The following is a 24,953-nucleotide window of genomic DNA, read 5'->3' as shown; positions in this document are numbered from 1 at the left end:
AGTGTGTGTTAGAAAGTTGCTAAAAGAGGGGCGCCTGGGTGGCGCAGTCGGTTAAGCGTCCGACTTCAGCCAGGTCACGATCTCGCGGTCCGTGAGTTTGAGCCCCGCGTTGGGCTCTGGGCTGATGGCTCAGAGCCTGGAGCCTGTTTCCGATTCTGTGTCTCCCTCTCTCTCTGCCCCTACCCCGTTCATGCTCTGTCTCTCTGTGTCCCAAAAATAAATAAATAAACGTTGAAAAAAAAATTAAAAAAAAAAAAGTTGCTAAAAGAGTAAATTTTAAAATTACTCATCACAGGGAAAAAATTGTAACAACATGAGGTGGTGGATGTTAACTAAACTTTTTTGAGATAATTAGGCATATTGTGGCAATATATATAAACTTACATAATGTTATATGTTAATTATATCTCAATAAAACTGGGAAAGTAATTTTTAATTAATATATATTTTTTTCTAAACAAGCAAAAAAAGCAGAAACAGACCCATAGACACAGAGGACAAACTGGTGGTTGCCAGAGGGGAGGGAGGAGAGTGGGTGGGTGGGCAAAATGGGTGAAGGGGAGTGGGAGGTACAGGCTTCTAGTTATGGAATAAATCATAGGGATGAAAGGTACAGCATAGGGAATATAGTCAAGGTTGTAGGGTGACAGATGGCAGCTACACTTGTGGTGAGCATAGGATAATGTATAGAATTGTCAAATCACTGTGTTGAACACCTGAAACTAATGTAACATCATGTGTCAACTACAATTAAAAAAAAATCAGTCCTCTGTGTCACAGAACTGACTAGGCTGGCACCTGTTTCATAACTTACCAGCTGTATTGTTGTATAAATTACTTAATCTCTCTCTGCCTGTTTTCCCATTTTTAATGGGGATAATTATAGTAGCAAACTCATGGATTATTTGAGAATTAGATGAATTAATACAGATAATCACTTAGAGCAGTATCTGATCTATATATAACAAGTGCTCCAAACTGTCAGATATTATTGATATCATTATTAATTTTATTATTAGAATATGACATATTTTCCCAGCTCTATAAATCAGGCAAATATAAATTGCTTATTTTTAGATGTTAATAATAGTTATTATGGTGGAAAATGGCCTATTTTAAGATCCAAAAACCCAACGTCGGTACTGAGTTCACCATAAATTAACTTTATGAACTATATCAGATCTCTGAAAAATCACGGAAAAACATGTTTGTGTCAATTGGAATGTAATATACAATTGATATCAGGATTGAAGTAAGACTCCACTATTTTGCATATTCAGGTTGTAATGTCCTATTTATTGCTTCATTTTATTTACTCAGCTCCCTTGGGCAAGTGACTGAGTTGATGTGCTTATGTTAGGTGTATTGCTGAAGATCTGGGACTGAATGAAGTTACACAACCAAAACACAGTGAAATAGAAACTGGACCTTAGGTTTTCTTATGTCAAAAGAATAAACCCTTTAACAAACACAGTTAAGCCCTGACCATGTACCAGCCCTAATTCAAGGCACTAGAAGTATAGCAGTACATAAAATCAATGAAAATTCTTGCCTTCGGGGAGTTTACATGCTTTTAATGGAAAAAGAAGAATGATTTTTAAAAATCTATATGTGAAAGACATAGTTGACTAGATGGAATAAGTAAAGAAAAATTAAGGTAAGAACAGGGATAGGCAGTACCAGATGCAGGGGGTCCTTCCTTTAAATAGGACAAACAGAGAAGCTTCACTGAAAAAAAAAGAAATTGAAGGACTCCCAGTGGAGGTTTGTAAGAGGTACAGCTGGACCAGCAGAAAGAATATTTCTTGGAGAGGGAACAGCAGAAGCAAAGCCCAGAGGATGAAACGTACCTGGAATTTTTGAGGAAAGCCAGGAGACCATTGTGTTGTGAGTGCAGTGAACGAGACATCTGAGAGCTAACATAGGACCAGAGCATGTAGGATTTTGCTAACCCTTTTATTGTTTTTGGCTTTTATTAGAATAAGATGGAAGCTACTGGAAGACTTTGAGAAGAGAAGAGGCTTAATCTGATTTATCTTTTAATAGAATCATCCTGGCTGCTATTTTGAGAGTAGACAAAAGGAAGGGATAGAATAAAATAAGAAGACTCCATTGCAAAAAACTTAAAACAACATATAGTGGCTTAGACCAGTGTTTTAGAAGTGTGGATGGGGAAAAGTAGTCCTATTTCAGACACATTTGGGATATCTTTTGAACTTAGCACCGATGAGATCTGTTAACATACTTGATATGAGGTATGAGGGAGAGTGGCGGCACGGTGAATCCAAATGTGTAGGCTTGTGGGGGGAAATAAAGGTAGGATGGAGGTGCCCTTACCTGAGGGGAAAAAAAATTAGGAGGAGAAAATTGAAGTTTAGTTTTAGATATGCTAATTTTAAATTTTTTTTTCAACGTTTATTTATTTTTGGGACAGAGAGAGACAGAGCATGAACGGGGGAGGGGCAGAGAGAGAGGGAGACACAGAATCGGAAACAGGCTCCAGGCTCTGAGCCATCAGCCCAGAGCCCGACACGGGGCTCGAACTCACGGACCGTGAGATCGTGACCTGGCTGAAGTCGGACGCTTAACCGACTGCGCCACCCAGGCGCCCCAAGAAATGCTAATTTTAAATCACCTATGAGCACTCTAAGTGGGTCTATCAAGTAAACAGTTGATTTAAGTATGGCTCTCATGCAGAAGTATAGACTAAAATAGACATTTGGCAATCCTGGGTGTAAAGATGATATTTAAAATCATAAGCTTGGAATAGAACTTGAAGGGAGGGAGTCTAATAGAAAATAAGGGATGTTCAAGATGTAAGCCATGGTGTACTGTATTATTACAAGGCTGGAAAAATAAGGAGAAACCCTCAATGTAGACTAAGAAAATGTAGCCAATTAAGGAAGGAAGACTGGAGAGAATGATATTCTGGAAGCCAAGTGAAAACAGTATTTTAATTGAAAAGAAATATCAGATGGAGATGGTGTAAAGTCCTGACTGTAGCATTACTAAAATGTCTGATTTACACCACAATAAAGTAAGAAGCAATTATCCATTATATTTGAGTGCCCATTATGTGCACAGGGCAGATGGTGATTAAGGGGAAACCAACCAAACAACCAAACAATTTCCACAGATAAAACATTCTTCCTGCCTCTGAGCTTTAAAGGCAGGAAGAGAGAATTACAAACACTGGTTGTAAGTCTCATAATAGATGACAAGAAACACTCTGTGGGAATATAGATAAGACAGAGATTAAATTTGATAGGCAGTTTCAGGGGGAAAAGGTCATATTTGAGCTGGGTATTAAAGAATGACTGTTATTTCTTTGGGTAGGAAATAGGAAATAGGAATGGACAAATAATAATGACATTCCAGGCAGATAAGATTGTGTAAGCAATGCCACAAGGGCATGAAAAGTCAGAGCATGTTCAGGAATGAGTAATAAATTCATTTGACTAAAATAGAGGGTCCAAAGAATGAAGGGAATGAATAGGTAGATATACTTGTTTGCCTTTATGGAAAATCTTACTCAACAGTTCAGTAGAAAGAAAAGTTTGATAAAGGGAGATATTTATCCAAAACTAAATATTATGATTACTATAATTTTTCATTTTATGTTTTTAAGTGTATTTGTTTATTTTGAGAGAGAAAGAGAGAGAGGGAGAGAGAAAGAGAATGACCAGGGTGGGGCAGAGAGAGAGGGAGAGAGAGAATCCCATGCAGGCTTTGCCCTGACAATGTGAAATCCTATGCAGAGCTCTATCTCGAATACTGTGAGATCATGACCTGAGCCAACCTGAGCCGAAATTGAGAGTTGGTTGCTTAGCCGACTGAGACATCCAGGTGCCCCGATTACTATCATTTTTCAAAAAAGCCTTTTATAGTCTACCAAAAGTCTGTCAACCTAAAAAATAAAATAGTTATTTTACTAGCAAGATGAGATTATTCAGGACTACCAGAGAAATTGCGAATCAGGACAAGCAAATTATGGTGAACTACAGACAAGTCTGAAGAGACAATGGGACTATCAGCTTTAATTAGGCTTTAGGAGGAAATTGGGGAGGTTTGCTTGGAACAAAAGTTCATTAGAGAGGAAGAAGTTTGAACTTGTAGTGGGTTCTCATTGGCTGCAAGTAGTGGTTTAGTATGTTGTTGCTGAGGGGGGAAGAGAACTTTCTTCTTTTTCTTAAAAGCAGGAGATAAAATTCCCATGTGAAAAATTTCCTCCCTTCTCAAAATAACTTTCATCCTCTTATTTTTTTGCTGATTATGCAGGCCACAGGGAGTGGCACACACTAGAGAGCTCCCCAGCAGGACTTCCCATCTCCATGTTAAATGAGGGTCCTTTTGTGGTGCCTGGGTGGCTCAGTTGGATAAGCATCTGACTTTGGCTCAGGTCATGATCTCACGGTTTATGGGTTTGAGCCCCACATTGGGATCTGTGCTGACAGCTCAGAGTCTGGAACCTGCTTTGGATTCTGTGTCCCCTTTTCTCTCTGCCCCTCCCCCACTTGCTCTCTCTCTCTCTCTCTCTCTCTCTCTCTCAAAAATAAACAAACATTAAAAATAAAAAGACTGTAAATGAGGGTCCTTTTATTTATTCTTACAAACCTCAAGTCCAATATGTTGTAACATTAATACCTTCTTGGAAAATACATAGAAATATAAATTCTTCCCTGTAAGTTTTTCTATTAGGTAGATTTTAATTCAAATAATGTTGCTTGGGCTATTTTCTAACTTAAGTGTAATGTTGTGTTTTAATTTTATCTCTTTCCTAGAAATGGTTCTCCGTATTGCAAGGCTGCAAGATCACGCAGAAAGAGTGGGACCAAATAAACTGGAACATCTGACACACTGAATGAATGTGAGTACAACATTAACAGCTTTTAAAAAGTGAGAAAGAAAAATTATCTTGTGACTTAAAGTGGTTTGGAGTCGATTGTGACTGAATGTGGATAACTGCTGGATCCTTGGGATGGGTGAGCTGTCCCTGGGGACGGTGGGGTTTGTGTGTGCACCTGTGACAGGACTTGATTTCTCCTCAAAGCACATGCATTGAATTTTTGTCTGGAATCACTTTGTCTCTCATATCTGCTCTGCTGCCAGTAAATCTTTGAAAGCCTGCTTTTTGACCACAGCTGTAATGTATTTCCACCTACTCTGCTCTCAGACTCCTACTCAACCCCCTATTTGCCCTTCTTTTATCTTTCTGTCAGTGTGGTCCCCCGACACCATGATTAGTTTGTTTTTTGTTTTGTTCCCGTCCCTGAACCTGAAGTCAGCCAATTGTACTGGGGGTTCTCTCTTATCTTTCTGTTCTCTCCCAATCTTATCCCATGTTACACATACTTTGACAGTTGCCAGGGTGATTTTTATTTGTGTAGTTATTTGAATATTTTATGTATTCATTTTATGTATTTTATTTGAATATTTTATGTATTTTATGTATTAGATCTAATGCCCCATGCAGGCAAGGATCGTGCCTGTTTGCTGAAACATCATAGGTACTCAACATTTCCATGCTGCCTGACCCTGCCTGGTCCTGAGTAGGATTTGACCACTTCACGTGTTCCCACACTTTCATAATTGTTCAAAATATCTGTTCTTCTGAAACTCATATCTTTCCTAGACTTGCTCAGTTTCAGATAAAAAAGCCTCTTGCTTTCTCATAAAGATAAGGCTATCCAATGTGAGCATCACTAAATTTTTCTTCACTGTACCTTAAAATATCTGTTTCTATCCTTACCGTATTTCTTGTTTCCCAATGTAACCTCCTACATTAGATTTTAATCCTAATGCTTTACATGTGTTATCAACTTTATTAAATCAGCTATTCCTCCCAGATTTGCATCTCTCCATTTTCCTGGTTCCTTCCACACAGACAAAAACCAACCATGCTTATGTTTCCCTTATCATGAAAAGATTCAACCATCTAAAACCAAATCAAACAAACCTCTTCCATCTCACTGTTCTCAGTTTTTCCCTCTAATCTAGCTCCTTTTATCCATTCAAACTTCTGTAAACAATGGCTGTTCTTTGCCCATCTGTGGTAAATTCCACAAGAGAAGGGGCTGCTTTTACTGTGTTGTGCAGCATATTTCTAGTATCTCGCACAGTATCTAAAATGGTCAGAACTCAAGAATTAAGTGAATTAATTTTAGCTACCGTTTCACTTCCTACACTGGACCTGAGTGTTAAAATTTTGCTTTTGGGGTGGGGGGTGGCCCTGGGTGGCTCAGTCAGTTAAGCCTCCAACTCTTGATCTTGGCTCAGGTCATGATCTCATGGTTCATGAGTTCCAACCCCGCATTGGGCTCTGCACTGACTGTGTGGAGCCTGCTTCGGTTTTGGTCTCCTCTCTCTCTCTCTCTCTCTCTCTCTCTCTCTCTCTCTCTCAAAAAACAAAACAAAAAACTTAAAAGAAAAATTGTGCTCCTAAGCACTGCTTAAATTACTCTCACCAAAATAGTCCCCTTCTTTGTCATTCAATCCCTGGTCACATGCAAATACTTCTCTTATATACCATATGAAAATCTATCTTAGTGACTGTTAACTGTCTATGCCTCATCACTTCATCAGAGTCTCAGGAGGTCAGGACAAATAATTTGGTTATTTGTTTGGCCCCTGGGTCTCCTAACAAAAGGCTTGCCAGTCATTAATTATTAATGAGTTGAATTAACACTTTAACCCCTAAACAATCCTTTAACATTGTTCTGTTCACATTTAGTATTACATTTAATAAAATACTTTGACCCTGAAATAATAAAAGCATGAAATCGGATAGCCTTTTAAAAACCATTTCAAATCATTAAAATAAAAATTTTTAAAAAACATGCAGAATGAATCATATATGTGCTTTGTATTGATGATCCCTGTATTTAAATAATTGAAATTATCCAAATGTATGGTATGCACACATCTGCACACACATATACACATAAAAAGTGTGGTTGTGACCACTTGATAAAAGAATAGCCATTGATCACATTATTTCTAAGAAAATAAAATCTTTTTCTGGGTCTTTTGAATTCACCCAGTAAATGCCCACAGGAGAACATAGAAAATCCTTAAGAAACTGTGTGAGGCATCTGAGCAAAGGCTTAGGAATTACTCCACGCTCACCTTCTCTGTGTTTTCATGTTTGCCTTTCCAAAATAGGTTCTCGTGTTTTTCCCTGTTTACTTCTCTTCTTCCTCTAACTTAAGTGGCTCAGCAGCCTGAGTTGAGTATATTTGTCCCAGGTCTAATCTTCCAAGACTCCCTTTTGGAATACTATTCCCAGTTTTACCTATAAACTGTATGCAGTGAAATGGATGGATTAAGCTTTCTCCGCCATACACCTTGCTCAGGCCTTAGGAGACCTTACAGTCTGTGGAAAGGCATCAGGCAAAACCAACGTGATTGTTTGGTAGCTTGTGGGCTAAATAATTTATTGTTTAATTAACTTTTCTGTTTTCTCATTAGTTGTAACTTTATATGAAGAGAAAAAGTTATTTAAGAAAAGTATGGTAGATTTAATTTGTCTTTCCCCCAGCAAAAAGTCTTGAATGTGGCATATGTGCAATTAAAATTTGATTTCTATTGCTTGTGTGGTGCTCACTCATATGATCACTGTTTTTCATAGGAGTGTCTGCAAAATCTACATAATTCCCAAGGAAATAACAGTTTAAAAATCTAAAATCTTTCACAATTAAGGGAAGTCCATAAAGACTTATTGATAATCACTTAATTTGGGAGGTGTTTCAGTTTCTAATTCTGGGACATGAATGGCTGTAAGCTCTGTGCCTCTTCTGTAACTCTTTGGCATATGTGCTGGGCTAATCCCTGCAACCCTGTATGTATAGGATACATCACAGAAACTAACCAAGAATGACCTACATTTATTCCCCGGCATCCATTTAGTTGTTCACTTGAGTATTCTTTGCTCATTTAATGCTGCCCTCTGCTCTGGAGGCTGACCTATAAAAGCTAGATCAATGGATTGTAGCTCCTTTGGCCAAAGGAGAGCACCAACAAGAGATAATAAAAAGGAAAAGTAAGGAGTACCTGGTGGCTCAGTCAGTTAAGCATCCAACTCTTGATTTGGGCTTAGGTCATAATCTCATGATGGTGAAATCAAATGTGGAGCCTGCTTAAGTTTCTCTTTCTCCCTCTTCCTCTGCCTCTTCCCTCCTCATGCTCACTTCCATGGTCTGTCTCTTTCTCTCTCTCTCTCTCTAAAAAGAAAAAAAAAGGAAAAGTGAGATCAGGGGATTCACTCCCTTTCTGCATGTTTATCTAAGATAGCTGGATCCTTCAACCATAGATCTTCTATGGGTGAAACATGTGGACACTGTCTACATGAACGTCTCTCCCAACCTACTCCCTTCTGACCTAGTGGTATTAATAGGTCAATTTGTCTTACTGCCTCAGAGCCCTGCACCCCAGTTCCTCTACACCCTGATTACCTCTTTGTAAATAGCCCCTTTTAAAATATATTCTCCACAGGGGCACCTGGGTGGCTCAGTCAGTTGAACGCCCTACTTCGGCTCATGTCATGATCTCATAGTTCATGGTTCAAGCCCCGTATCGGGCTCTGTGCTGACAGTTCAGAGCCTGGAGCCTGCTTCGGATTCTGTGTCTCCTCTCTCTGCCCTTCCCCTACTCTCTCTCTCTCTCTCTCTCTCTCAAAAATAAATTAACATTAAAACAAAAAACTTTAAAATATATTCTCCACAAATCATCTTAATCTGAACGTCCCAGATATTTCCTACCAGGGCTCTGGTATAATGTCTGTCTTTTGAGATTAATTACTGTCATATTGACTATGCAAAATTATAATAGTAGGGAGCAACAAAGTAAGCATAAATATTTAGCTAATAGGCATGAACTACATGTTCATACAAAAAGAAGTCTTGGGAAAATACTGTATTAGTAATGTTCGTCATTTCATTCTATACATTTGGATTGACTCCTGAAACACATTGTGAACTGATTATTAGATGATGGTACCATTTCCTGTGTACTTTCCCCCCGCCCACCACAGATGGATAAGCATTGAATTTCGACCGAATTTATCAGGGTTACAAGTCAAACTTTCACCCATTTAATTTTTCCTTTTAGAAGGTGTTGGAAGGTAATTGACTGATACAGCCAGTAGTTGAGCTCTTTTAGACCTTGATAAAGCCATCAGTTTGGTGTGGGTGCCCCTATTTAAAAAGAAAAACAAAAGTCTTAGCTATCTTCGAGTTGTTGGCAATCAACAAGTCAGAGATTTTCTTTTTTTTTTTAATAATTTGCTTTTTATTTTTTTGTATTTAAAAAATTTTTAATGTTTATTTTTTGAGAGACAGAGAGAGAGCGTGATCGGGGGAGGAGCAGAGAGAGAGGGAGGCACAGAATCTGAAGCAGGCTGCAGGCTGTGAGCTGTCAGCACAGAGACTGTTGTGGGGTTGGAACTCGTGGACTGGGAGATCATGACCTGAGCCCACCTTGGATGCTTAACCTACTGAGCTGCCCAGGCACCCCTTACTTTTTGTGTTTTTAAAGAGGAGATGTCTCAAAGCAACAGAATTGGATCTTTTGCAGCTGAGAAGAACTCAGATGAGAAATAGGCCCTTTTATTCAAATACACAAATTACCCTCTGAACATTTTTTAAATATTTGTCTTATAGGAGAGAGGCAGTTCTTCATATGAAACTTAGTACTGTATATAATCACCCACCAAAATATTTCCACAGCATTTGAGTGTTTGAAATTTAGTTCTGCTTTGAAATTATAAAAGAGATTATAGATCTGTTATGGAGAGTTTGAGAAATTGAGAGAAAAAAAGTCCATAACTCTAAACTAGGAATATTATAACTTGTACATTTACATAAATTTTTTATATAGTTTTAATCTTAGTGTACTAACAATACTTGCATTATCTGAATTTCTATATAGTTTTATAATAATTTTAGATATCTTTAAGAAACTTATCACAGATTAAGTGTTCAATAAGAGCTTTTAATTAATGAAACAGATACTTAGTGCATTTATAAAAAGAAAGACTGCTTCCATGATAATGGAATTCTCTGATATGCACCTACTTCTGTATTGTGAATTAGCAAGTTCCCCACGTTTTAAGATATACATCTTGTTTTCAAAAATTTCCAGCTTTAAAACTGCAATACATCTTATAATAGTGTAAAATAGTTTACTCTTCCACATGTTTTTATTTTTTTTTTTTTGCTACATTAGATAGGAAGAGGTTTGTGATATATTAATATTTTAATTTCTGAGATTACAAGACATTGGTGAGTGAGTGTGAGTGTGTGTGTGTGTGAGTGAGTGTGTGTATGTGTGTGTGAGGTCAGACGTGGCAGTGAATGCTGGTAGAGTATACCTCATCACTTACATGCCATCTATTTTAGAAAGTAAGTCGTTCTTATTTTAAACCATAAAAATTGCTACAGAAACCCCATAAAATTTAGATAGTGAAGTAAAAAGGAAAAATGGTTAATTTCGCTGCTTGAGTTACAGGGTTTACAAAATTTTCTTACTGCATTTTTCTCTCAAACTTTTAAATGTTTGAAGTCATGTATGTTTTAGGTCTACTTATAAAGAAAAAAAAAAGTGTTTACCTTGATTCCTTAGGGAGAAGTATTAAAAAGAAATGAAAAGATTTCCCTCTCTTGGAGAGAACATCTTTTTCTTAACAACAACAAAAACTGAGTACCTACCGGTCTAACACACATACCTCTCCTCCCAGAAACTTGGGAGAAATCAAGTTGTGTGTGGAACACCAGAGAGCACTATAATGTGTCCAAAGGATGCCTCTGAGTACTGCCCACTGCAGGCAAAAGCATCAGTTAGTTATAATAGAAGTTACATTTTAAGTAATATGCCCTTTTCTTTTGATCCACTTTTAAAAATTTTTTAATGTTTATTTTTGAGAGAGAGAGAGAGAAAGAGAGAGAGAGAGAGACAGAGAGAGAGAGGGAGTGGGGGAGGGGCAGAGAGAGGGGGAGACACAGAATCTAAAGCAGGCACCAGGCTCTGAGCTGTCAGCTCAGAGCCGTGGGACTCGAACTCAGGAACCGTGAGATCATGACCTGAGCCAAAGTCAGACACTTAACCTACTGAACCACCCAGGTGCCCCGCTGTTGATCTATTTTTTACTGTACTAAGAGACATTAATAACATGTTAGGAAAAATCACCCACCAAATGAGAATTTCCAAGGAGAAAAGGGCTGGGATCCATTCATTTCTAATTCACCATGTACAGAATTGACATATATACTTTGTATTCTTGATACTCTTGAAAGAACCTAGCATTTCTCTGTGTACTCAAGATCCCTTTGCTGGCAACCTAAAAAAAAAAAAAAATAGTCTGTGTTTTTTATTGGTGATGCAAATTTGATCAGCTATCAAGAAATACACATTTTCAAACCTCTGATAAGGGCCTGATTTCGATGATATTCTTTAGTTGCCAGTGCCTGCTGTATTGTGGATATAAACTAAGTTTTAATTTTATCCAAACTTGCTCATTTTATTTACTTATTTTATTTCCTACACTAGCAATGCACAGTGATTTAAAAAAAATAAGTATATATAGAAGACTTTTAAGTTCCTTAATACTCAGGATACTCCCTTGCTAAAGAAAACCTCCGTTATCACTGATCCATGTTCACTCAGGCATTTGTATCCAGCTTTATATTGTTACAAACAGGGCTGGAATAAACATGATCATAACTTTGGGTGCTATCGTTTACTATTTTAGTAGAATCAGTTCCTCCAAATAAAATATTGGAGTAACAAACACACATAATGTGAGTATTTTACATTCTTGTTAAAATCTCGAAAGTTTTTATCAGGAATTTAGGAGAATGATTCAGTATTTTTTAAATATTAAATAATCTGAGGAATGCTGTCTTAGTCCATTTAGCCTAAAGGCCAGAGACTGGATGACTTTATCAACAAACATGTATTTTTCAGTTCTAGAGGCTGGGAAGTCCAAGATCAAAGATCCAGCAGATTCAGTGTCTGGTGGAGGACCCCTTCCTGGTCCTTAGACAGTTTTCTTTTCTCTGTGTCCTTACATGGCTTACGGTGCCAGGAAGCTCATTGGGGGCTTACTCTTTTAAGGACACTAATCCCACTCATGAGGGCTTCACCCTCATGACCTAATTAGGCACCCCCCCAAAACACACACACAAAACCAGTTCCAAATACTATTACAATGGAGATTAGGTTTCAACATATGAATTTTGGGGAGGGAAGCACCAGCATTTATTCTATAGCAGATGACATTGCTGTTCTATTATTTTTCTTTCTCTTTATCATTAATAAGCATTAATATTTTTCATACATTTCTTATCTATTTTTGTTTGTCCCTTTATTAGTTGCCCATTTCTGTTCTCATCTGGGTCACGTTTACAGAGGACAAACTAAGAAGAGAGAACATAATATATAATATAGAGGTTATAGGGAAGAAGCAAAGGTGGTGTTTTCCCCAGTAAGCATCACTGCCTGCTGGAAAGTAATCTCTCCCCCTGGAGACTTGTGATGAATTTGGCAGTTGTACTGAATGCCAAAGCAAACATGTAGTTTAGCAAAACTCTCGTCTAACTGGTTTTGGCATTTATGTTGATTAGAGGGAAAAAAAGTTACACTATGACTTTCTTTTTTTAACCACCTGTTAGCAGGTGGTATGAGTACTGTTAAAGGTAAAGGTTAGGATCCTTCTCCATTAAAGTAAGTGCCCAAAGGAAATCAGAAACATGTATTGACTATCTACAGTGTTTTAGGTAGTGGACTAAGAATTTAGTGGTGGTATATTTTGTTGTCAGTAGACTTGTAAATTTTCAGCATCCATTTTATTCATCTTCATTCTTCCAATGAATAGAATAATGCCTGGCATATCGTAGAAATTCAATAGATACATAAGTGTCTCCAGTGTATAGATAATAAAAACCAATTATCAGAGAGACTGAATATTTTCTAACATGGTCACACAGCTGGGAAGGATTCAATATCACTTTGTCCAGATGGAAACTCTGTGCTCTAAATATGTTATATAATATCTCTTCCTGACTTTCCTCCTGTTATACATTTTTTTTTGCAAGATAGGCTAAATTATACTATGAAACAAATTACCCAATGATATAAGTGGCTTAAAACAGGGAGGATTCCTTTTGTGCATACTGGGCACAAATACGGGTTAACACAGGACTCTGCTCCTCATTTTCTCTCCAGAATCCACGGTGAGGTAGTTGATACTCCCTGGACCGTTTATGGTTACCAAGGCTAAGGAACAAAGAGTTTGGGGAATTTTGTCTTGGTTTGTTAAAGTTCCATCCAGAAATGGCATCTGCTCACATCTGGTCAAAGGAAGTAATTTAATTTCTGGAGTGTCATGAAACTTCATGGAGCCTTGAGGGTGGGAGAGTGCAATTGGGTGGGCCCAGCGAAATTATAAGGATACATATAAGTGAAAGAGGAGATCAGGAAAAGCACATCAGAGAAAGAGGTGAAAAGATGGTGCACAGGAGAACAAAAAGCTGAAAAGTTGTGGACAGCACCTCCTTCTTGTCACCAAATACCCAGATGTCTCTGTGATGGTTAATTTTATGTGCCAACTGGACTGGACCACAATACCTAGATATATGATCAAATATTATTCTGGATGTTTTTGTGAAGGTTATTTTCAGTTGAGATTGACATTTAAATCCTTGTACATTGAATAAAGCCTTTTACCCTCCATAATGTGGTTGGGACTCATCTAACCAGTCAAAGTCTGAACAGAACAAATACTTGACTTCCCCTTAGCAGGAAGGAATTCTGACTGCATTCTGTGTTTGTACTGGAACTGCAACTCTTGAATCTCCAACCTTCTCTCCCCTTCTCTCTCCCCCCTCCCCGCCTCTCTGTCTCTACACACACATATTCACACACACCCATGCACAAGCAGACCAAATTCTTCATTTAAAAGAAATCATTTTTGAATAGGTAAAAGATAATATCCACAGGCATTAGTGCAACATCTGTCAGGCAGTGAAATCTTCAGACAGATAAAATACCAAGGTTAATACAGAGAAGGATAAAATGTATATAGTCCAATAGGACCACAAATACATACATACACACATACATACTACATACACTGTTGATTTTATTTCTCTGAAGAACCCTGATACAGACTCTTATTTCCATGCACAGGACATCTATTCTCCCTATAAGACACACTCAGAGGAGGCATACAGTTGCCGTGTCCAGCTCAGAGTCTCAGACCCTGAAAGAGACCCTCTAGTTTCTTAATTGGGTCTGGCATGGAACTTCTTAGCCTGGATATCTGTGAACCAAAAGGAAAATTGTGTGTTCCTCTTAAAGCTGATAGATAATAATCAAATATGGATGAGAATAAACACTTCCTGAGGATTAGGTATGTTTTCTGGTAAGGTGTAATTCTGCTCTGTTGGAGGGTTTGGAGGGGTTGGGTCCTCTGTTTATGGATTCCCAGTCCTTATTGTTTTAGCTTATCCTTTTGGGAGACTCTTTTTTTGGGGGAGAATACACTCTCTTAGGAAAGATGAGCAGCTTTTTTAACTTACCTTCTGCCCAAGGATCTTGTTAAAATTTTAAACATTTAGAACGTTTTCCTCAAAACTTAGTTGACTCCCTATCTGTTTGACTCTGGTAGATTCCATGTGCTGTTAGCTACTCTAGTGGTATTTTTTTAGGTTGTATTTCCTAGTTTTTGCTGTATTTCTTTAGTTTCTGGTTCCAATTCTTTGTCTTTCTAGGCTGATTTATAGGCACCTAGGGAGATTCTTTTAGGTTTCATTGGGAGAACCACTCCCTCTGCCTCTTATTCTCTGGCAAATGTGTCTAATTGAAGTGAATTACATAACAGTTGAATCCTTACTCTGAGATGCCTTAATTGCTTCAGGGCTTTTAACAATGGGTGTGATGGTCACACTTTTGATTACTACAGTTTGAGTTTTACTGGACTTTGCCTCTGAAAGTATTGTTTTATATTTCATTCTGCAAGTCCCTGAATTCATGGACTGTCTTTATTCTATTTAATTACTAATTACATGCTGGTTAATTATTTTCTGAGCTCATCTCTTTCTTTCCTAGCGCTTTGCCAAACACAGACAACACAAAAAATTAACATTCTACATTCTAATTTTGCCCTAGAGATATAAGTTTATTATTTCTGTGGAATGGTTCCCAAATTAGAAGAGATGACATCTTCACCAAACGCTTTGCCATTACATAAGACAGGTTACCATTTTCTTACTATAACACTTTACTCATTATTTACATCTCTTAAACAAAGTTCACATATTTTAGGTCTGGATGTGGCAGCATCCTACTTTTAGGTTTCAAGTTCTTTATAAATCTGAATAGAATGGTTTGGTAAAAACAACTGGCTAGGATAACAAAGGATTATTTTTTTCACTTACACTGTATATCCATGGTAGTCTGCACTGTTCTATGTCATTCTTGCTCGTGGTTGAAGGCTGAGGGAAGTTTCATTTTTCTACTTTCATGGTTGCTGAAGAATATAAACAGGAACGTTGAAATTGCACACCGACTCTCAAATCCTCCACCCAAACGTGACATGTGCCCTTTCTCCTGATGTGTTATTGAATAAAGCCATGTATGTGGCCGCACTTAACTCAAAGAGACAGAAAACTGCAATCCTGGCATATGTCTGGAAGGAAAACTAGAAATATTGAGTAAATAATATCAATGGTTGCTGTATTCTTGTACTCAAGCCTCCTTTATTTTTGAGAATACCAGACTCTAATCTCCAAAGAGGCAACATCATTTTTCTCCTGAAAATTAATGAACTTGAGAAATTGAATTTATGAAATTGAATTTTTGAACTAATTAATTTAATTAATGAACTGCCAGGAATTGTCCTAAGGCACTAGCAATAAAGCCCACATTCAGGACCTTTGTTATCCGTTGGCTACTTTATTCTTCCTCTCTTGCAAACATATTCAAATGAGTTCTAAACACTGATCACACAACTCTACAAAACTAGTAGCTGTGGTTACAGAAATAGCTTATTCACTGTTAAGGCAGATGAGAAAAGTCAGTCATTTTCTGGGAGACAAATACATTTTCTGGGAAACAAATACACAGTTTAATAGGTTTTCATTAAAGTGATATTCATTATCTCCCCAAATCTGACAACTTGTATGATGTGGTGTTGGGTGTGGAGAGAGAAAAAAAGAAAAAGAGAAGAAAGGAATGAAAAGACATGGAGAAAGAAACAAAAGAGGTTATTATTGTTCTTGAAACACGTATATTATTGTTTTGAAACACGTATATCTACCTTTTTTTCTTCTGAACTAAGAATACAATTACTTTGCAATATAATATACAAAACCAGTCTGCAAAGTATCTGATGACCAAGAGTATTCCTAAAGTTTGAACTTGTTGTCCCTAAGGAGATGTTGTGCCATTTGTCCTTAGGAAGCATGAAAGAGTGAGAGTACATAGGTTTGCATGGAATAGCACAAAACAGTGGAGTCTAAGAATGCAATTCTGGCTTATAAAGAATCTATAACTTATTGAACTCTATCCCCTTCAGAGCATTGGTACTAATTTACAGGGATCCAGTCTGCATTAGTCATTTCATTGCTGAGGTAGCAAATTAGCACATATTTAGTGGCTTAAAATAACCAAGTGGGTATCTTATAATTCTGTATGATTGAAGTCTGACATGGGTCTCACTCAGCCAAAAACTAGGGTGTTAGGAAATGTATTTCATCTGTCCTGGAGGCTCTAGAGGAGGGTCTGTTTCCTTGCTAATTAAAATTAAGTTCCTTAAAGTTGTAGGGCTGAGATCCCTGTTTCCTTGCTGTCTGTCAGATGAAGTTCATTCTCAGCATCTGGAGGCCATTCACATTCCTTAGCTCATGACTTCCCCCATCTTTAAAGCTAGCAGTGGAAGAGTTAGTCTTCTCATCTCCCATATCTCTCCAACCCATTCTGTCTTTCTCTTCTGTTCCAAGGCCTCATTTTATTAGTTTGGGCCTCCATGGATAATCCAGGATAATCTCGTCTCAAAATCCTTAACTTTAATCATATCTTCAGAACACTTTTTGCCATATAATGTGACATAAACACGATTCTGGAAATTAGGACATAGACATTTAGGGGAGGGGACACATTAATCTGTCCACCACAAAGGTCTAAGTGTGATATTCATGTGTGGGCTTCTCTGAGATAAAGGAGTGAATTGATTCATCAGAGTTTCCTGTTGGAAGAAAACATGAGACTAGCCACTCAGAGTTGGAAAAAACAAAATATGGTTTATTCTATCAGCATGGGGAAAATAATCACATGCCTTCTTTACTACAAAAGTATAGAAAATTCATTATGCTTAGCCCAAAACTATTTTCTAGCTGAGGCCCCATAAACCAATGCCTAAAGGAATATACAACCAAGATGCTATCTTATTAGGAATGTTAAAGTGCTTGGAAATAATTATAAAAACAAAATGGTTTCATTTACTATCTTTATTATGATTCTGAATGTATGATCATATCTGCTGAATATGTCCTACAAATATGACTACAAATATGGACGTTTGATTAAACTGAGTGAGGTGGAGTTAATTAACCTGGAGAAGAGAAAAATTAAGGAGTATTTGAAACGTGTCTTTATTTTGATAAGGGAGTAGTATAGGAATGACAATTAGAAATGTACCATGATTTCTTTGGTGTTGAAGTGGTTCCAGTGAATGTTTGCTGCCAGGACACTGATTTCTGTTCAGCATAAGGAAAGACTTTCTAATAATCTGAGCAGTCTAAAAATGGATGGAAATACATCATGAGATTGTAACCTTCCTGTCATTAGAGGTCAATTAAGCAGTGGCAGATGAGCCCTTAGCAGGGATATTATGGATAGATTTCAAGCACTAAAGAGATGGATTATATGCAATTTTTAGTAATGTAACCCTGGTTTCCTAATCAATTTTCCAATTCTTAGCCAGACGATATTTTTTTCTAGCTTTTCACGTTTCATGAAAATGTAAATATTAAATCCTAAGTTGTTTAAATTTTTTTTAACGTTTATTTATTTTTGAGACAGAGACAGAGCATGAACAGGGGAGGAGCAGAGAGAGAGGGAGACACAGAATCTGAAACGGGCTCCAGGCTCTGAGCTGTCAGCACAAAGCCCGACGCGGGGCTCGAACTCACGGACCATGAGATCATGACCTGAGCCGAAGTCGGACGCTTAACCGACCAAGACACCCAGGCGCCCCAAATTGTTTAAAATGAATAAATGGCCATAATTATAAAGCATAACACTAACATTTAACATGTAGATTCTTATATAAAACTATTAATTATTATGATAAACATTTATTAATTGATTATACCAAACCATTCATCATTAACATTTATTTCATGTGAAGCATTATCCCAAGATTATGCTTGGTTTTGAGTTTACAGACAGACCCAGACCTCCCAGAACTTACAGATTTGTGTGAGAGACAAACAATAAACTAATGAACAAAAGAACAAAGTCAATAATCACCGATTATGTTATAAAGAAGATAAGCAGGATGATAGGTAAAAAGACTAGCAAGGAGAACAATTTAAATAAGGTAATCAGGGAAGAACTTTCAGAGCGGCTGACATGTAAACTGAACTTGCAGGGTAAGAAAGGGCCAGGTGCTTTACATAAACTTGTGAGTTATTAATGCTTTCAGTAACCCTATGAGTTAAGACCTGTTTTGGTCTTAATGTCCTAGAGAAAGAAACTGAAGCTTAACAAAGCTTAACTGCCCAAGTTTAAAGGCTAGAGACTGAAATCAGAATCTGTAAGATCTCAGAAGCTTGGAGCTGGAACCCATGCCATTTGGTTGTCTGGCTCCTTCTGACTCTGAATTTCTGTGACTGAAACTGACTAGTGCAACTTGGAGAAAGCGAGCACATGGGGCCCAGCTATTCCCTCTCTGTGGGCTTGTGAATTAACAGCTAACTTCAAGAATCCTAAACTTTAATGAAGAAGTGAGAGTCCTGTGATTCAGAAATAAACCCCAAAGCAGCTGGAGATAGTTACCATTTTTATTTTGGGCATATATTATGGTAGACACATAGATATGGTGAAACACAATCAATTTCCCACTTTTCTTTGTAATAAAAGTAATTTAGGTAATGAGGAGGAATATTCCTGCTGAAGACAAGCAATTCCTTCTGTTGGGTTTAACTCCCCACTGAGATGCCACAATGTGGCAAATCTGGATGAAAAAGAGACCTGTTCTGTAGCCTCACCTACCTCTGCCACCATTTAACATTTGGGGAAGCCACTTCATTTCTCTGAAACTCAGTTTCCCTGTCACGCCCAAAGAGTTTCTGACAATGCTAATGGCAAATCTGTTTAAGCCAGTCTCTTCTTCATATTAAAAGGTTAATAGAAGCAGAAAATGTGAGTTAAGAAGTCAAGATTCATGCAGAAATGGATCTGTAGGGAGGAATGCCATCTTCGGATGAGGCTGCTTAAAAGGGAACACAGTGTGTGTAGTGAATGCTCGGCAAATAAGGAGATCAGCAAAGCTGGTATAGATGGTTCTGCACAATATCACTGGTGTAAATTTCCCCACAAAGTAGAATACAGGCCAAAATCGTTCATTTCACAAATTATATTTTCTTTCTTTTTTTTTTTTTTTTTGAACGTTTGCTGAGATTTCTTTAATTATATCTATGCCTTAATGCTAGCATTATATGCAGTTCTTCTTTGCCTTATAATGGGGTTATGTCCCAATAAATCTGTATTTTATTAAGTTTAAAATATCGTAAATCAAAAATTAGTTTAGTAAAGCTAACCCACTGAACATCATAGATTAGCCTAGCCGACCTTAAAAGTGCTTAGAGCATTTACATTAACCTATAGTTGGGCAAAATCATCTAATACAAAGCCTAGGAGGAAAGTGTTGCATACCTCATGTAACTTATTGAATCCTATACTGAAGGTGAAAAACAGATGGTTGTAGGAGTACAGAATGGTTGTAAGTGTGTCGGTTGTTTATGCTCATGATTGTCCCCTGACTGGGAGCTGTGGCTGCTGCCACTGATCAGCATCATGAGAGAGGATCGTATTAGGTATCACCATTCCAGAAAAAGATCCAAATTCAAAATTCAAAGTATGGTTTTTAATGAATGTATATCGTTTTCACGCCATGGTAAAGTAAAAAAAAAAAAGAAATCCTAAGTCAGACCATTGTAAGTCAGGGCCCATTTGTATGTTTTGCCAAACATCCTACCCTCTTTTTAAAACAGAACACGCACATGCACACGCATCCACACACATAATAGAATTACTTTAAGTTTCAGTAATGCTTTGTGTATACCATTAACATGTACATTCTCACAATGAAAATTCAAAACAGCTTATTTTGCTTTATGGAACTAGAGTCGTGTGTCTCAGATATCACCTGTCCTTATGCACGAGCTCATTGGGAATTCTTACTGCAGGGTAAAACTTTTCAAGGTATCCTTATCTACCAATCATACAAGATTAATGTGATATTCAAGTATTCAACATATTGATACTGAGTTATTTCTATGGCCAGGTATTGCCCTAGGCACGCAGAATACAAAGCAGACATTATCCAAAGACATTGTTGCTATGCTCAATAAACAGAGATTGGATATACAAAATATGTCAAGCTCACAGTTTTTATTATCGCACTGGTATTAAATAATGTAAATATTGAATATGTACATCATATGTAACTGTGTGGTGAGGGCTTTGCACCTGTTACTCAAGCCTACTATCTTTCACAATTCCAAGGGGGCACTGCTTCTATATTACATAAATCATGACTGAATTGTGGAATATGGTGGTTCTGAATTATCTTGCTTAATTATCATGAAAATTAAATGGGTAGTTTTTGTTATTCCTTTTTCTAACAGGAGAACCGTGAGCTTCAAAACATTAGAATTACTTAACTATTCAGGGTATCTGGGTGGCTCAGTCAGTTAAGCGTGTGACTTCAGCTCAGGTCATGATCTCATTGTTCATGGGTTCAAGCCCCACAACGAGCCCTGCATCAACAATGAGGAGCCTGCTTGGAATTCTTTCTCTCTCCCTCTCTCTCTGCCTCTCCCTGACTCACACTTTCTTCTCTCTCTAAAAATAAGTAAATAAACTTAAAAAAAAAAAAAAGCATTATTCAGTTACTAAATGGCAGAGCTTGGTTGAGATTTGGATCTGAATAATGCTAAAGCCTGAATAATTTTATTGTTCCATGAATAATGAAAAATGTTATAACACTCTCATGTGACACAGAATTAATAATTTAAGTACCCCAAGATTATTTTATTACAGTAAATCATACATTAGAGGCCACTTATATCATTTATCTTATGAGAATAATACCTTGTGTCTGTTCACAGCTCTAGGTATATGCAGTAACTGGAGGTCCAATCGTTTTTTTTTTTAATGAGGAACATGCACAGACTGAGAGGCAACGTAAAATGTTTCCTTAACCTTCTCCTTAGAGCTACCTGGGAAAGCCCTTAGGAATACTCTATATTGTTACAAATACATATTCCTGTGTTTTTTTCTAGCCACACTGTGGACATTTAAAGAAAAAAACACTGAGGACAGGTTTAGAGCTGTCACCATAAAAATTTTAGAATTTAACAACTGAAAATTTCATCTCCTGTTGAGTTTATAAAGACATATACATTAAGATTGATTTTTTTGTCTGAATCATTACACTCATCAATTATAAGTGTAGTTGCTTTCTTTTGTTTCTACTGCAATGAAAAAGTATTTTTTTTGTGTTCACAGTAAAAGTTATGTAAATATATATTTGATGATAACATCAGCAGGGTAGATGGGTAAAGGTTAAAAGCAATTAAGATACATGAAAAACTTAAAGAAGTGTATTTCAATGTCATAAATCACAATTTATGTTCTAGAATGGGAGATGGAGTACATATTGCCACTTGTGCTGTACCAACATTCTCAGATTTGCCCACCCACACAGTTTGCACCTTTGAATATACCCAAGATAGTTCATTAATTCTGTTTCTTTTTCAGGTTTAATATTTAATAGAAGCTGTGATATCTCAGAAAATAAAAGTTGGTGCTCATGATGATTTCTGCAAGGAAAAATCACCTTTATTTAAATACAGATTAAACTAATGAATATGTGCTACTAGAATGGTAATATGGGTATTTAGCAGAGAGCAAAAGAACATCAGTTTAATGAGTCCAAAAGCTTTATTCCTTCTTTGACATAGTTGTGTTATTTTGCTTCATGACCATGGTTTTGCCTTTCTGTTATTTGCTTTGTCCGCTTTTATACCCCAAATGAAGCTCAGTACAAGTATTACAAATATTCTTTTTTTTTTTAATTTTTTTAACATTTATTTATTTTTGAGACAGAGAGAGACAGAGCATGAACAGGGGAGGGGCAGAGAGAGAGGGAGACACAGAATCTGAAACAGGCTCCAGGCTCTGAGCTGTCAGCACAGAGCCTGACACGGGGCTCGAACTCACGGACTGTGAGATCATGACCTGAGCCGAAGTCGGCCGCTTAACCGACTGAGCCACCCAAGTGCCCCACAAATATTCTTATTTGTATGAGCAAACTAGGCAAACGTTATTGGAAGAAACTCATTACCTCTCTTGGAAAACATCTCAAAAGATGTACCATATTGGGTCAGTAGCTCTGTGATTCAGTTGGTATTCAATTCCACTATGAAACAAACCATATGATATAGTACAAAAATATATTAGAAAATATTATACTTTTCCTCCAAAAGATTTAATTGAATTTTGTGTACTGCAGTTATCTAAATTCATCCAACATTGGCTTTGATATACAGATTTCATGTCACTCTTAACAACTACACTTATATCCATGAATATGAATATCAACCAATTTTCCACCTTCAAATTAAGGTTGAGTGAGTGAATGTCTCAAATATTCATTGTGTTACTAGAGGGCATATATACATATACATATATATATATTTTTTTTTTTTCTGAATTTTAATTAACATGGCTTATGAAAGCTTAGACTCACCCTTCCCTCAAAGGATTGCTTTGCTTTTTGGACCTCCCCCTCAAATGGTAATAAGATTACCTTTTCCTTGAACTGCCTCACATGTTGTTAGTTGTGTATCCATAGCCAGATTATACACTTCTCAAATAATAGCTCTAGGCTTTTATTTATTCTCCTTTTGGAGCTCTTCCTGATTCCTAAGACTCTCCCTTTTCTCTTGTTTAATCCATTGAGGAAACTAGATGTTCAACATATATGTGCTGAATCAAATCATGTAATTTTATTATCTCCGGTAGCAAGCATGGCATTCTAGATCATATATAAGGGACACAATTCTTATTAACCAATGAGAGATGTTTCCTAAACCTACATGTGAGAATCTTATCCTCAGCAGAATTGCATCAATATTCCTATCGGATTGCATAAACATTTTTTAAAAGGTCTTATTTTGATCCTTAGTGTGAGTGACTCACAGATAATCTCATTCCTGAATTTTAAAGTACAATTATAAAAGGAAAGAAATTTGAAAAAATGAAGGAAATTCCCCATGGTTACTTAAAATAAAAGATTCATAGTTGTCTATTATATTTTCTGATCATAATCAAAGCAGCCAGGTAGAGTGGAAAGGGAATATTTTCTGAGATCCTAAAAACTTGGCTTGTCATTCAAGTATTGACCTTCAATACTTCTGTGAATTCAGGCAAACCATTAACCTTTATGAGTTTCACTTGTCTCCTTTGAGCAAATGGTATGATAATTATATCTGCCATGCAAAATGGTTCTGAAAATTAAAAAAAAAAGAAAAACAACTATCATATGTAAAAGAACTGAAAAGAATGCCTCACAAAGACAGAAGGCCAAAAGGTGTCAATTCCTAGACTTCTCTCTCTGCTGTACTTACATAATTGACCAAGAAAGTACAGTAACTTATTAAAATAAGATACATCAGCCGAGTCTATACACTTCATTAACAGGAAAACAAACATTGTGCAACAAACATTTGAAGTTCCTGTGGACACTCTACCCTAAATGTATGGATTAAGCAATTAGAAAATTTTCATTATGTTAACTGCTTGTTGCTGTGTTTTCCATTGCTTGTTTTTTGTTTTCTTTTGTTTTTAAATAGCCTTCTCCTTTTCACTATTTTCCCATCCTTTTCAATATATTTTCTTTGATTGTTATGTGAAAGTGAATTGTCAGCATCAAACATTATCTGTTGAAGTCTACACTAAGGTAAATTCCATGAAAGACAGCTATAATTCATCAACTTGGTTAAAACTGCAACCTAACATATAAACCAAATAGAATCTTACATAAAGAAGGATTGATTCAGGGGTGCCTGGGTGGCTCAGTTGGTTAAGCCTCCAGCTTCAGCTCAGGTCATGATATCACTGCTCTTGAGTTCAAGTCCTGTGTTGGGCTCTGTGCTGAAAGCATGGAGCCTGGAGCCTGCTTTGGATTCTGTGTCTTCCTCTCTCTCTCTCTCTCTCTCTCTCTCTCTCTCTCTCAATCTGTCCCTTCCCTGCTCATGCTCTGACTCTCTTATTCTCGCTCTCAAATAAATAAATAAGTAAATAAATGAAACATAATAATGTTAAGATGCTAAGAAGGGTTGATTCAAAAGTGGATAATGTATAGGTGACCCAGAGTAGACAAAATTTACTTATTTAGGCAAGCAAGAAAGCATAATAAATTATTTTCAACCCCTAACCCCTAAGCTTCAATGCAGGTGTGACAGGGATATCCACATTCAAAGGTTATAATATAAATAAAAAGACATCTACAAAATCTTAGTTGTTCCACATGCTATCTCATTTTGCATTAACTGCTAATATAGTTATAATGTCAGGAGCAAAGTTACACTTCATTCTGCCTGCCTCACCTCTTAGTTGTATGTTCCCTAAAAGGCATGGATAATGTTCTTGTAATACCCAGCACAGTA

General features: G+C 37.0%; 1 protein-coding gene across 4 annotated transcripts in view; it reads left to right on the top strand.

Moving 5' to 3' along the window:
- The window catches only part of LRRC4C (leucine rich repeat containing 4C), a 1,189,111-nt gene that overhangs the window by 481,651 nt on the left and 682,507 nt on the right, over positions 1-24,953 (top strand). For all 4 annotated transcript variants that reach the window (XM_045485014.1, XM_045485011.1, XM_045485013.1 and 1 more), the window contains one exon: positions 4,782-4,867. The gene's annotated coding sequence lies outside the window, so the exon portion shown is untranslated. The remainder of the gene's footprint in view (positions 1-4,781; positions 4,868-24,953) is intronic.

The sequence above is a fragment of the Leopardus geoffroyi genome, chromosome D1 (assembly GCF_018350155.1).
Source record: "Leopardus geoffroyi isolate Oge1 chromosome D1, O.geoffroyi_Oge1_pat1.0, whole genome shotgun sequence".
Lineage (NCBI taxonomy): Eukaryota > Metazoa > Chordata > Mammalia > Carnivora > Felidae > Leopardus > Leopardus geoffroyi.
This window is presented reverse-complemented; position numbering and strand designations above follow the sequence as displayed.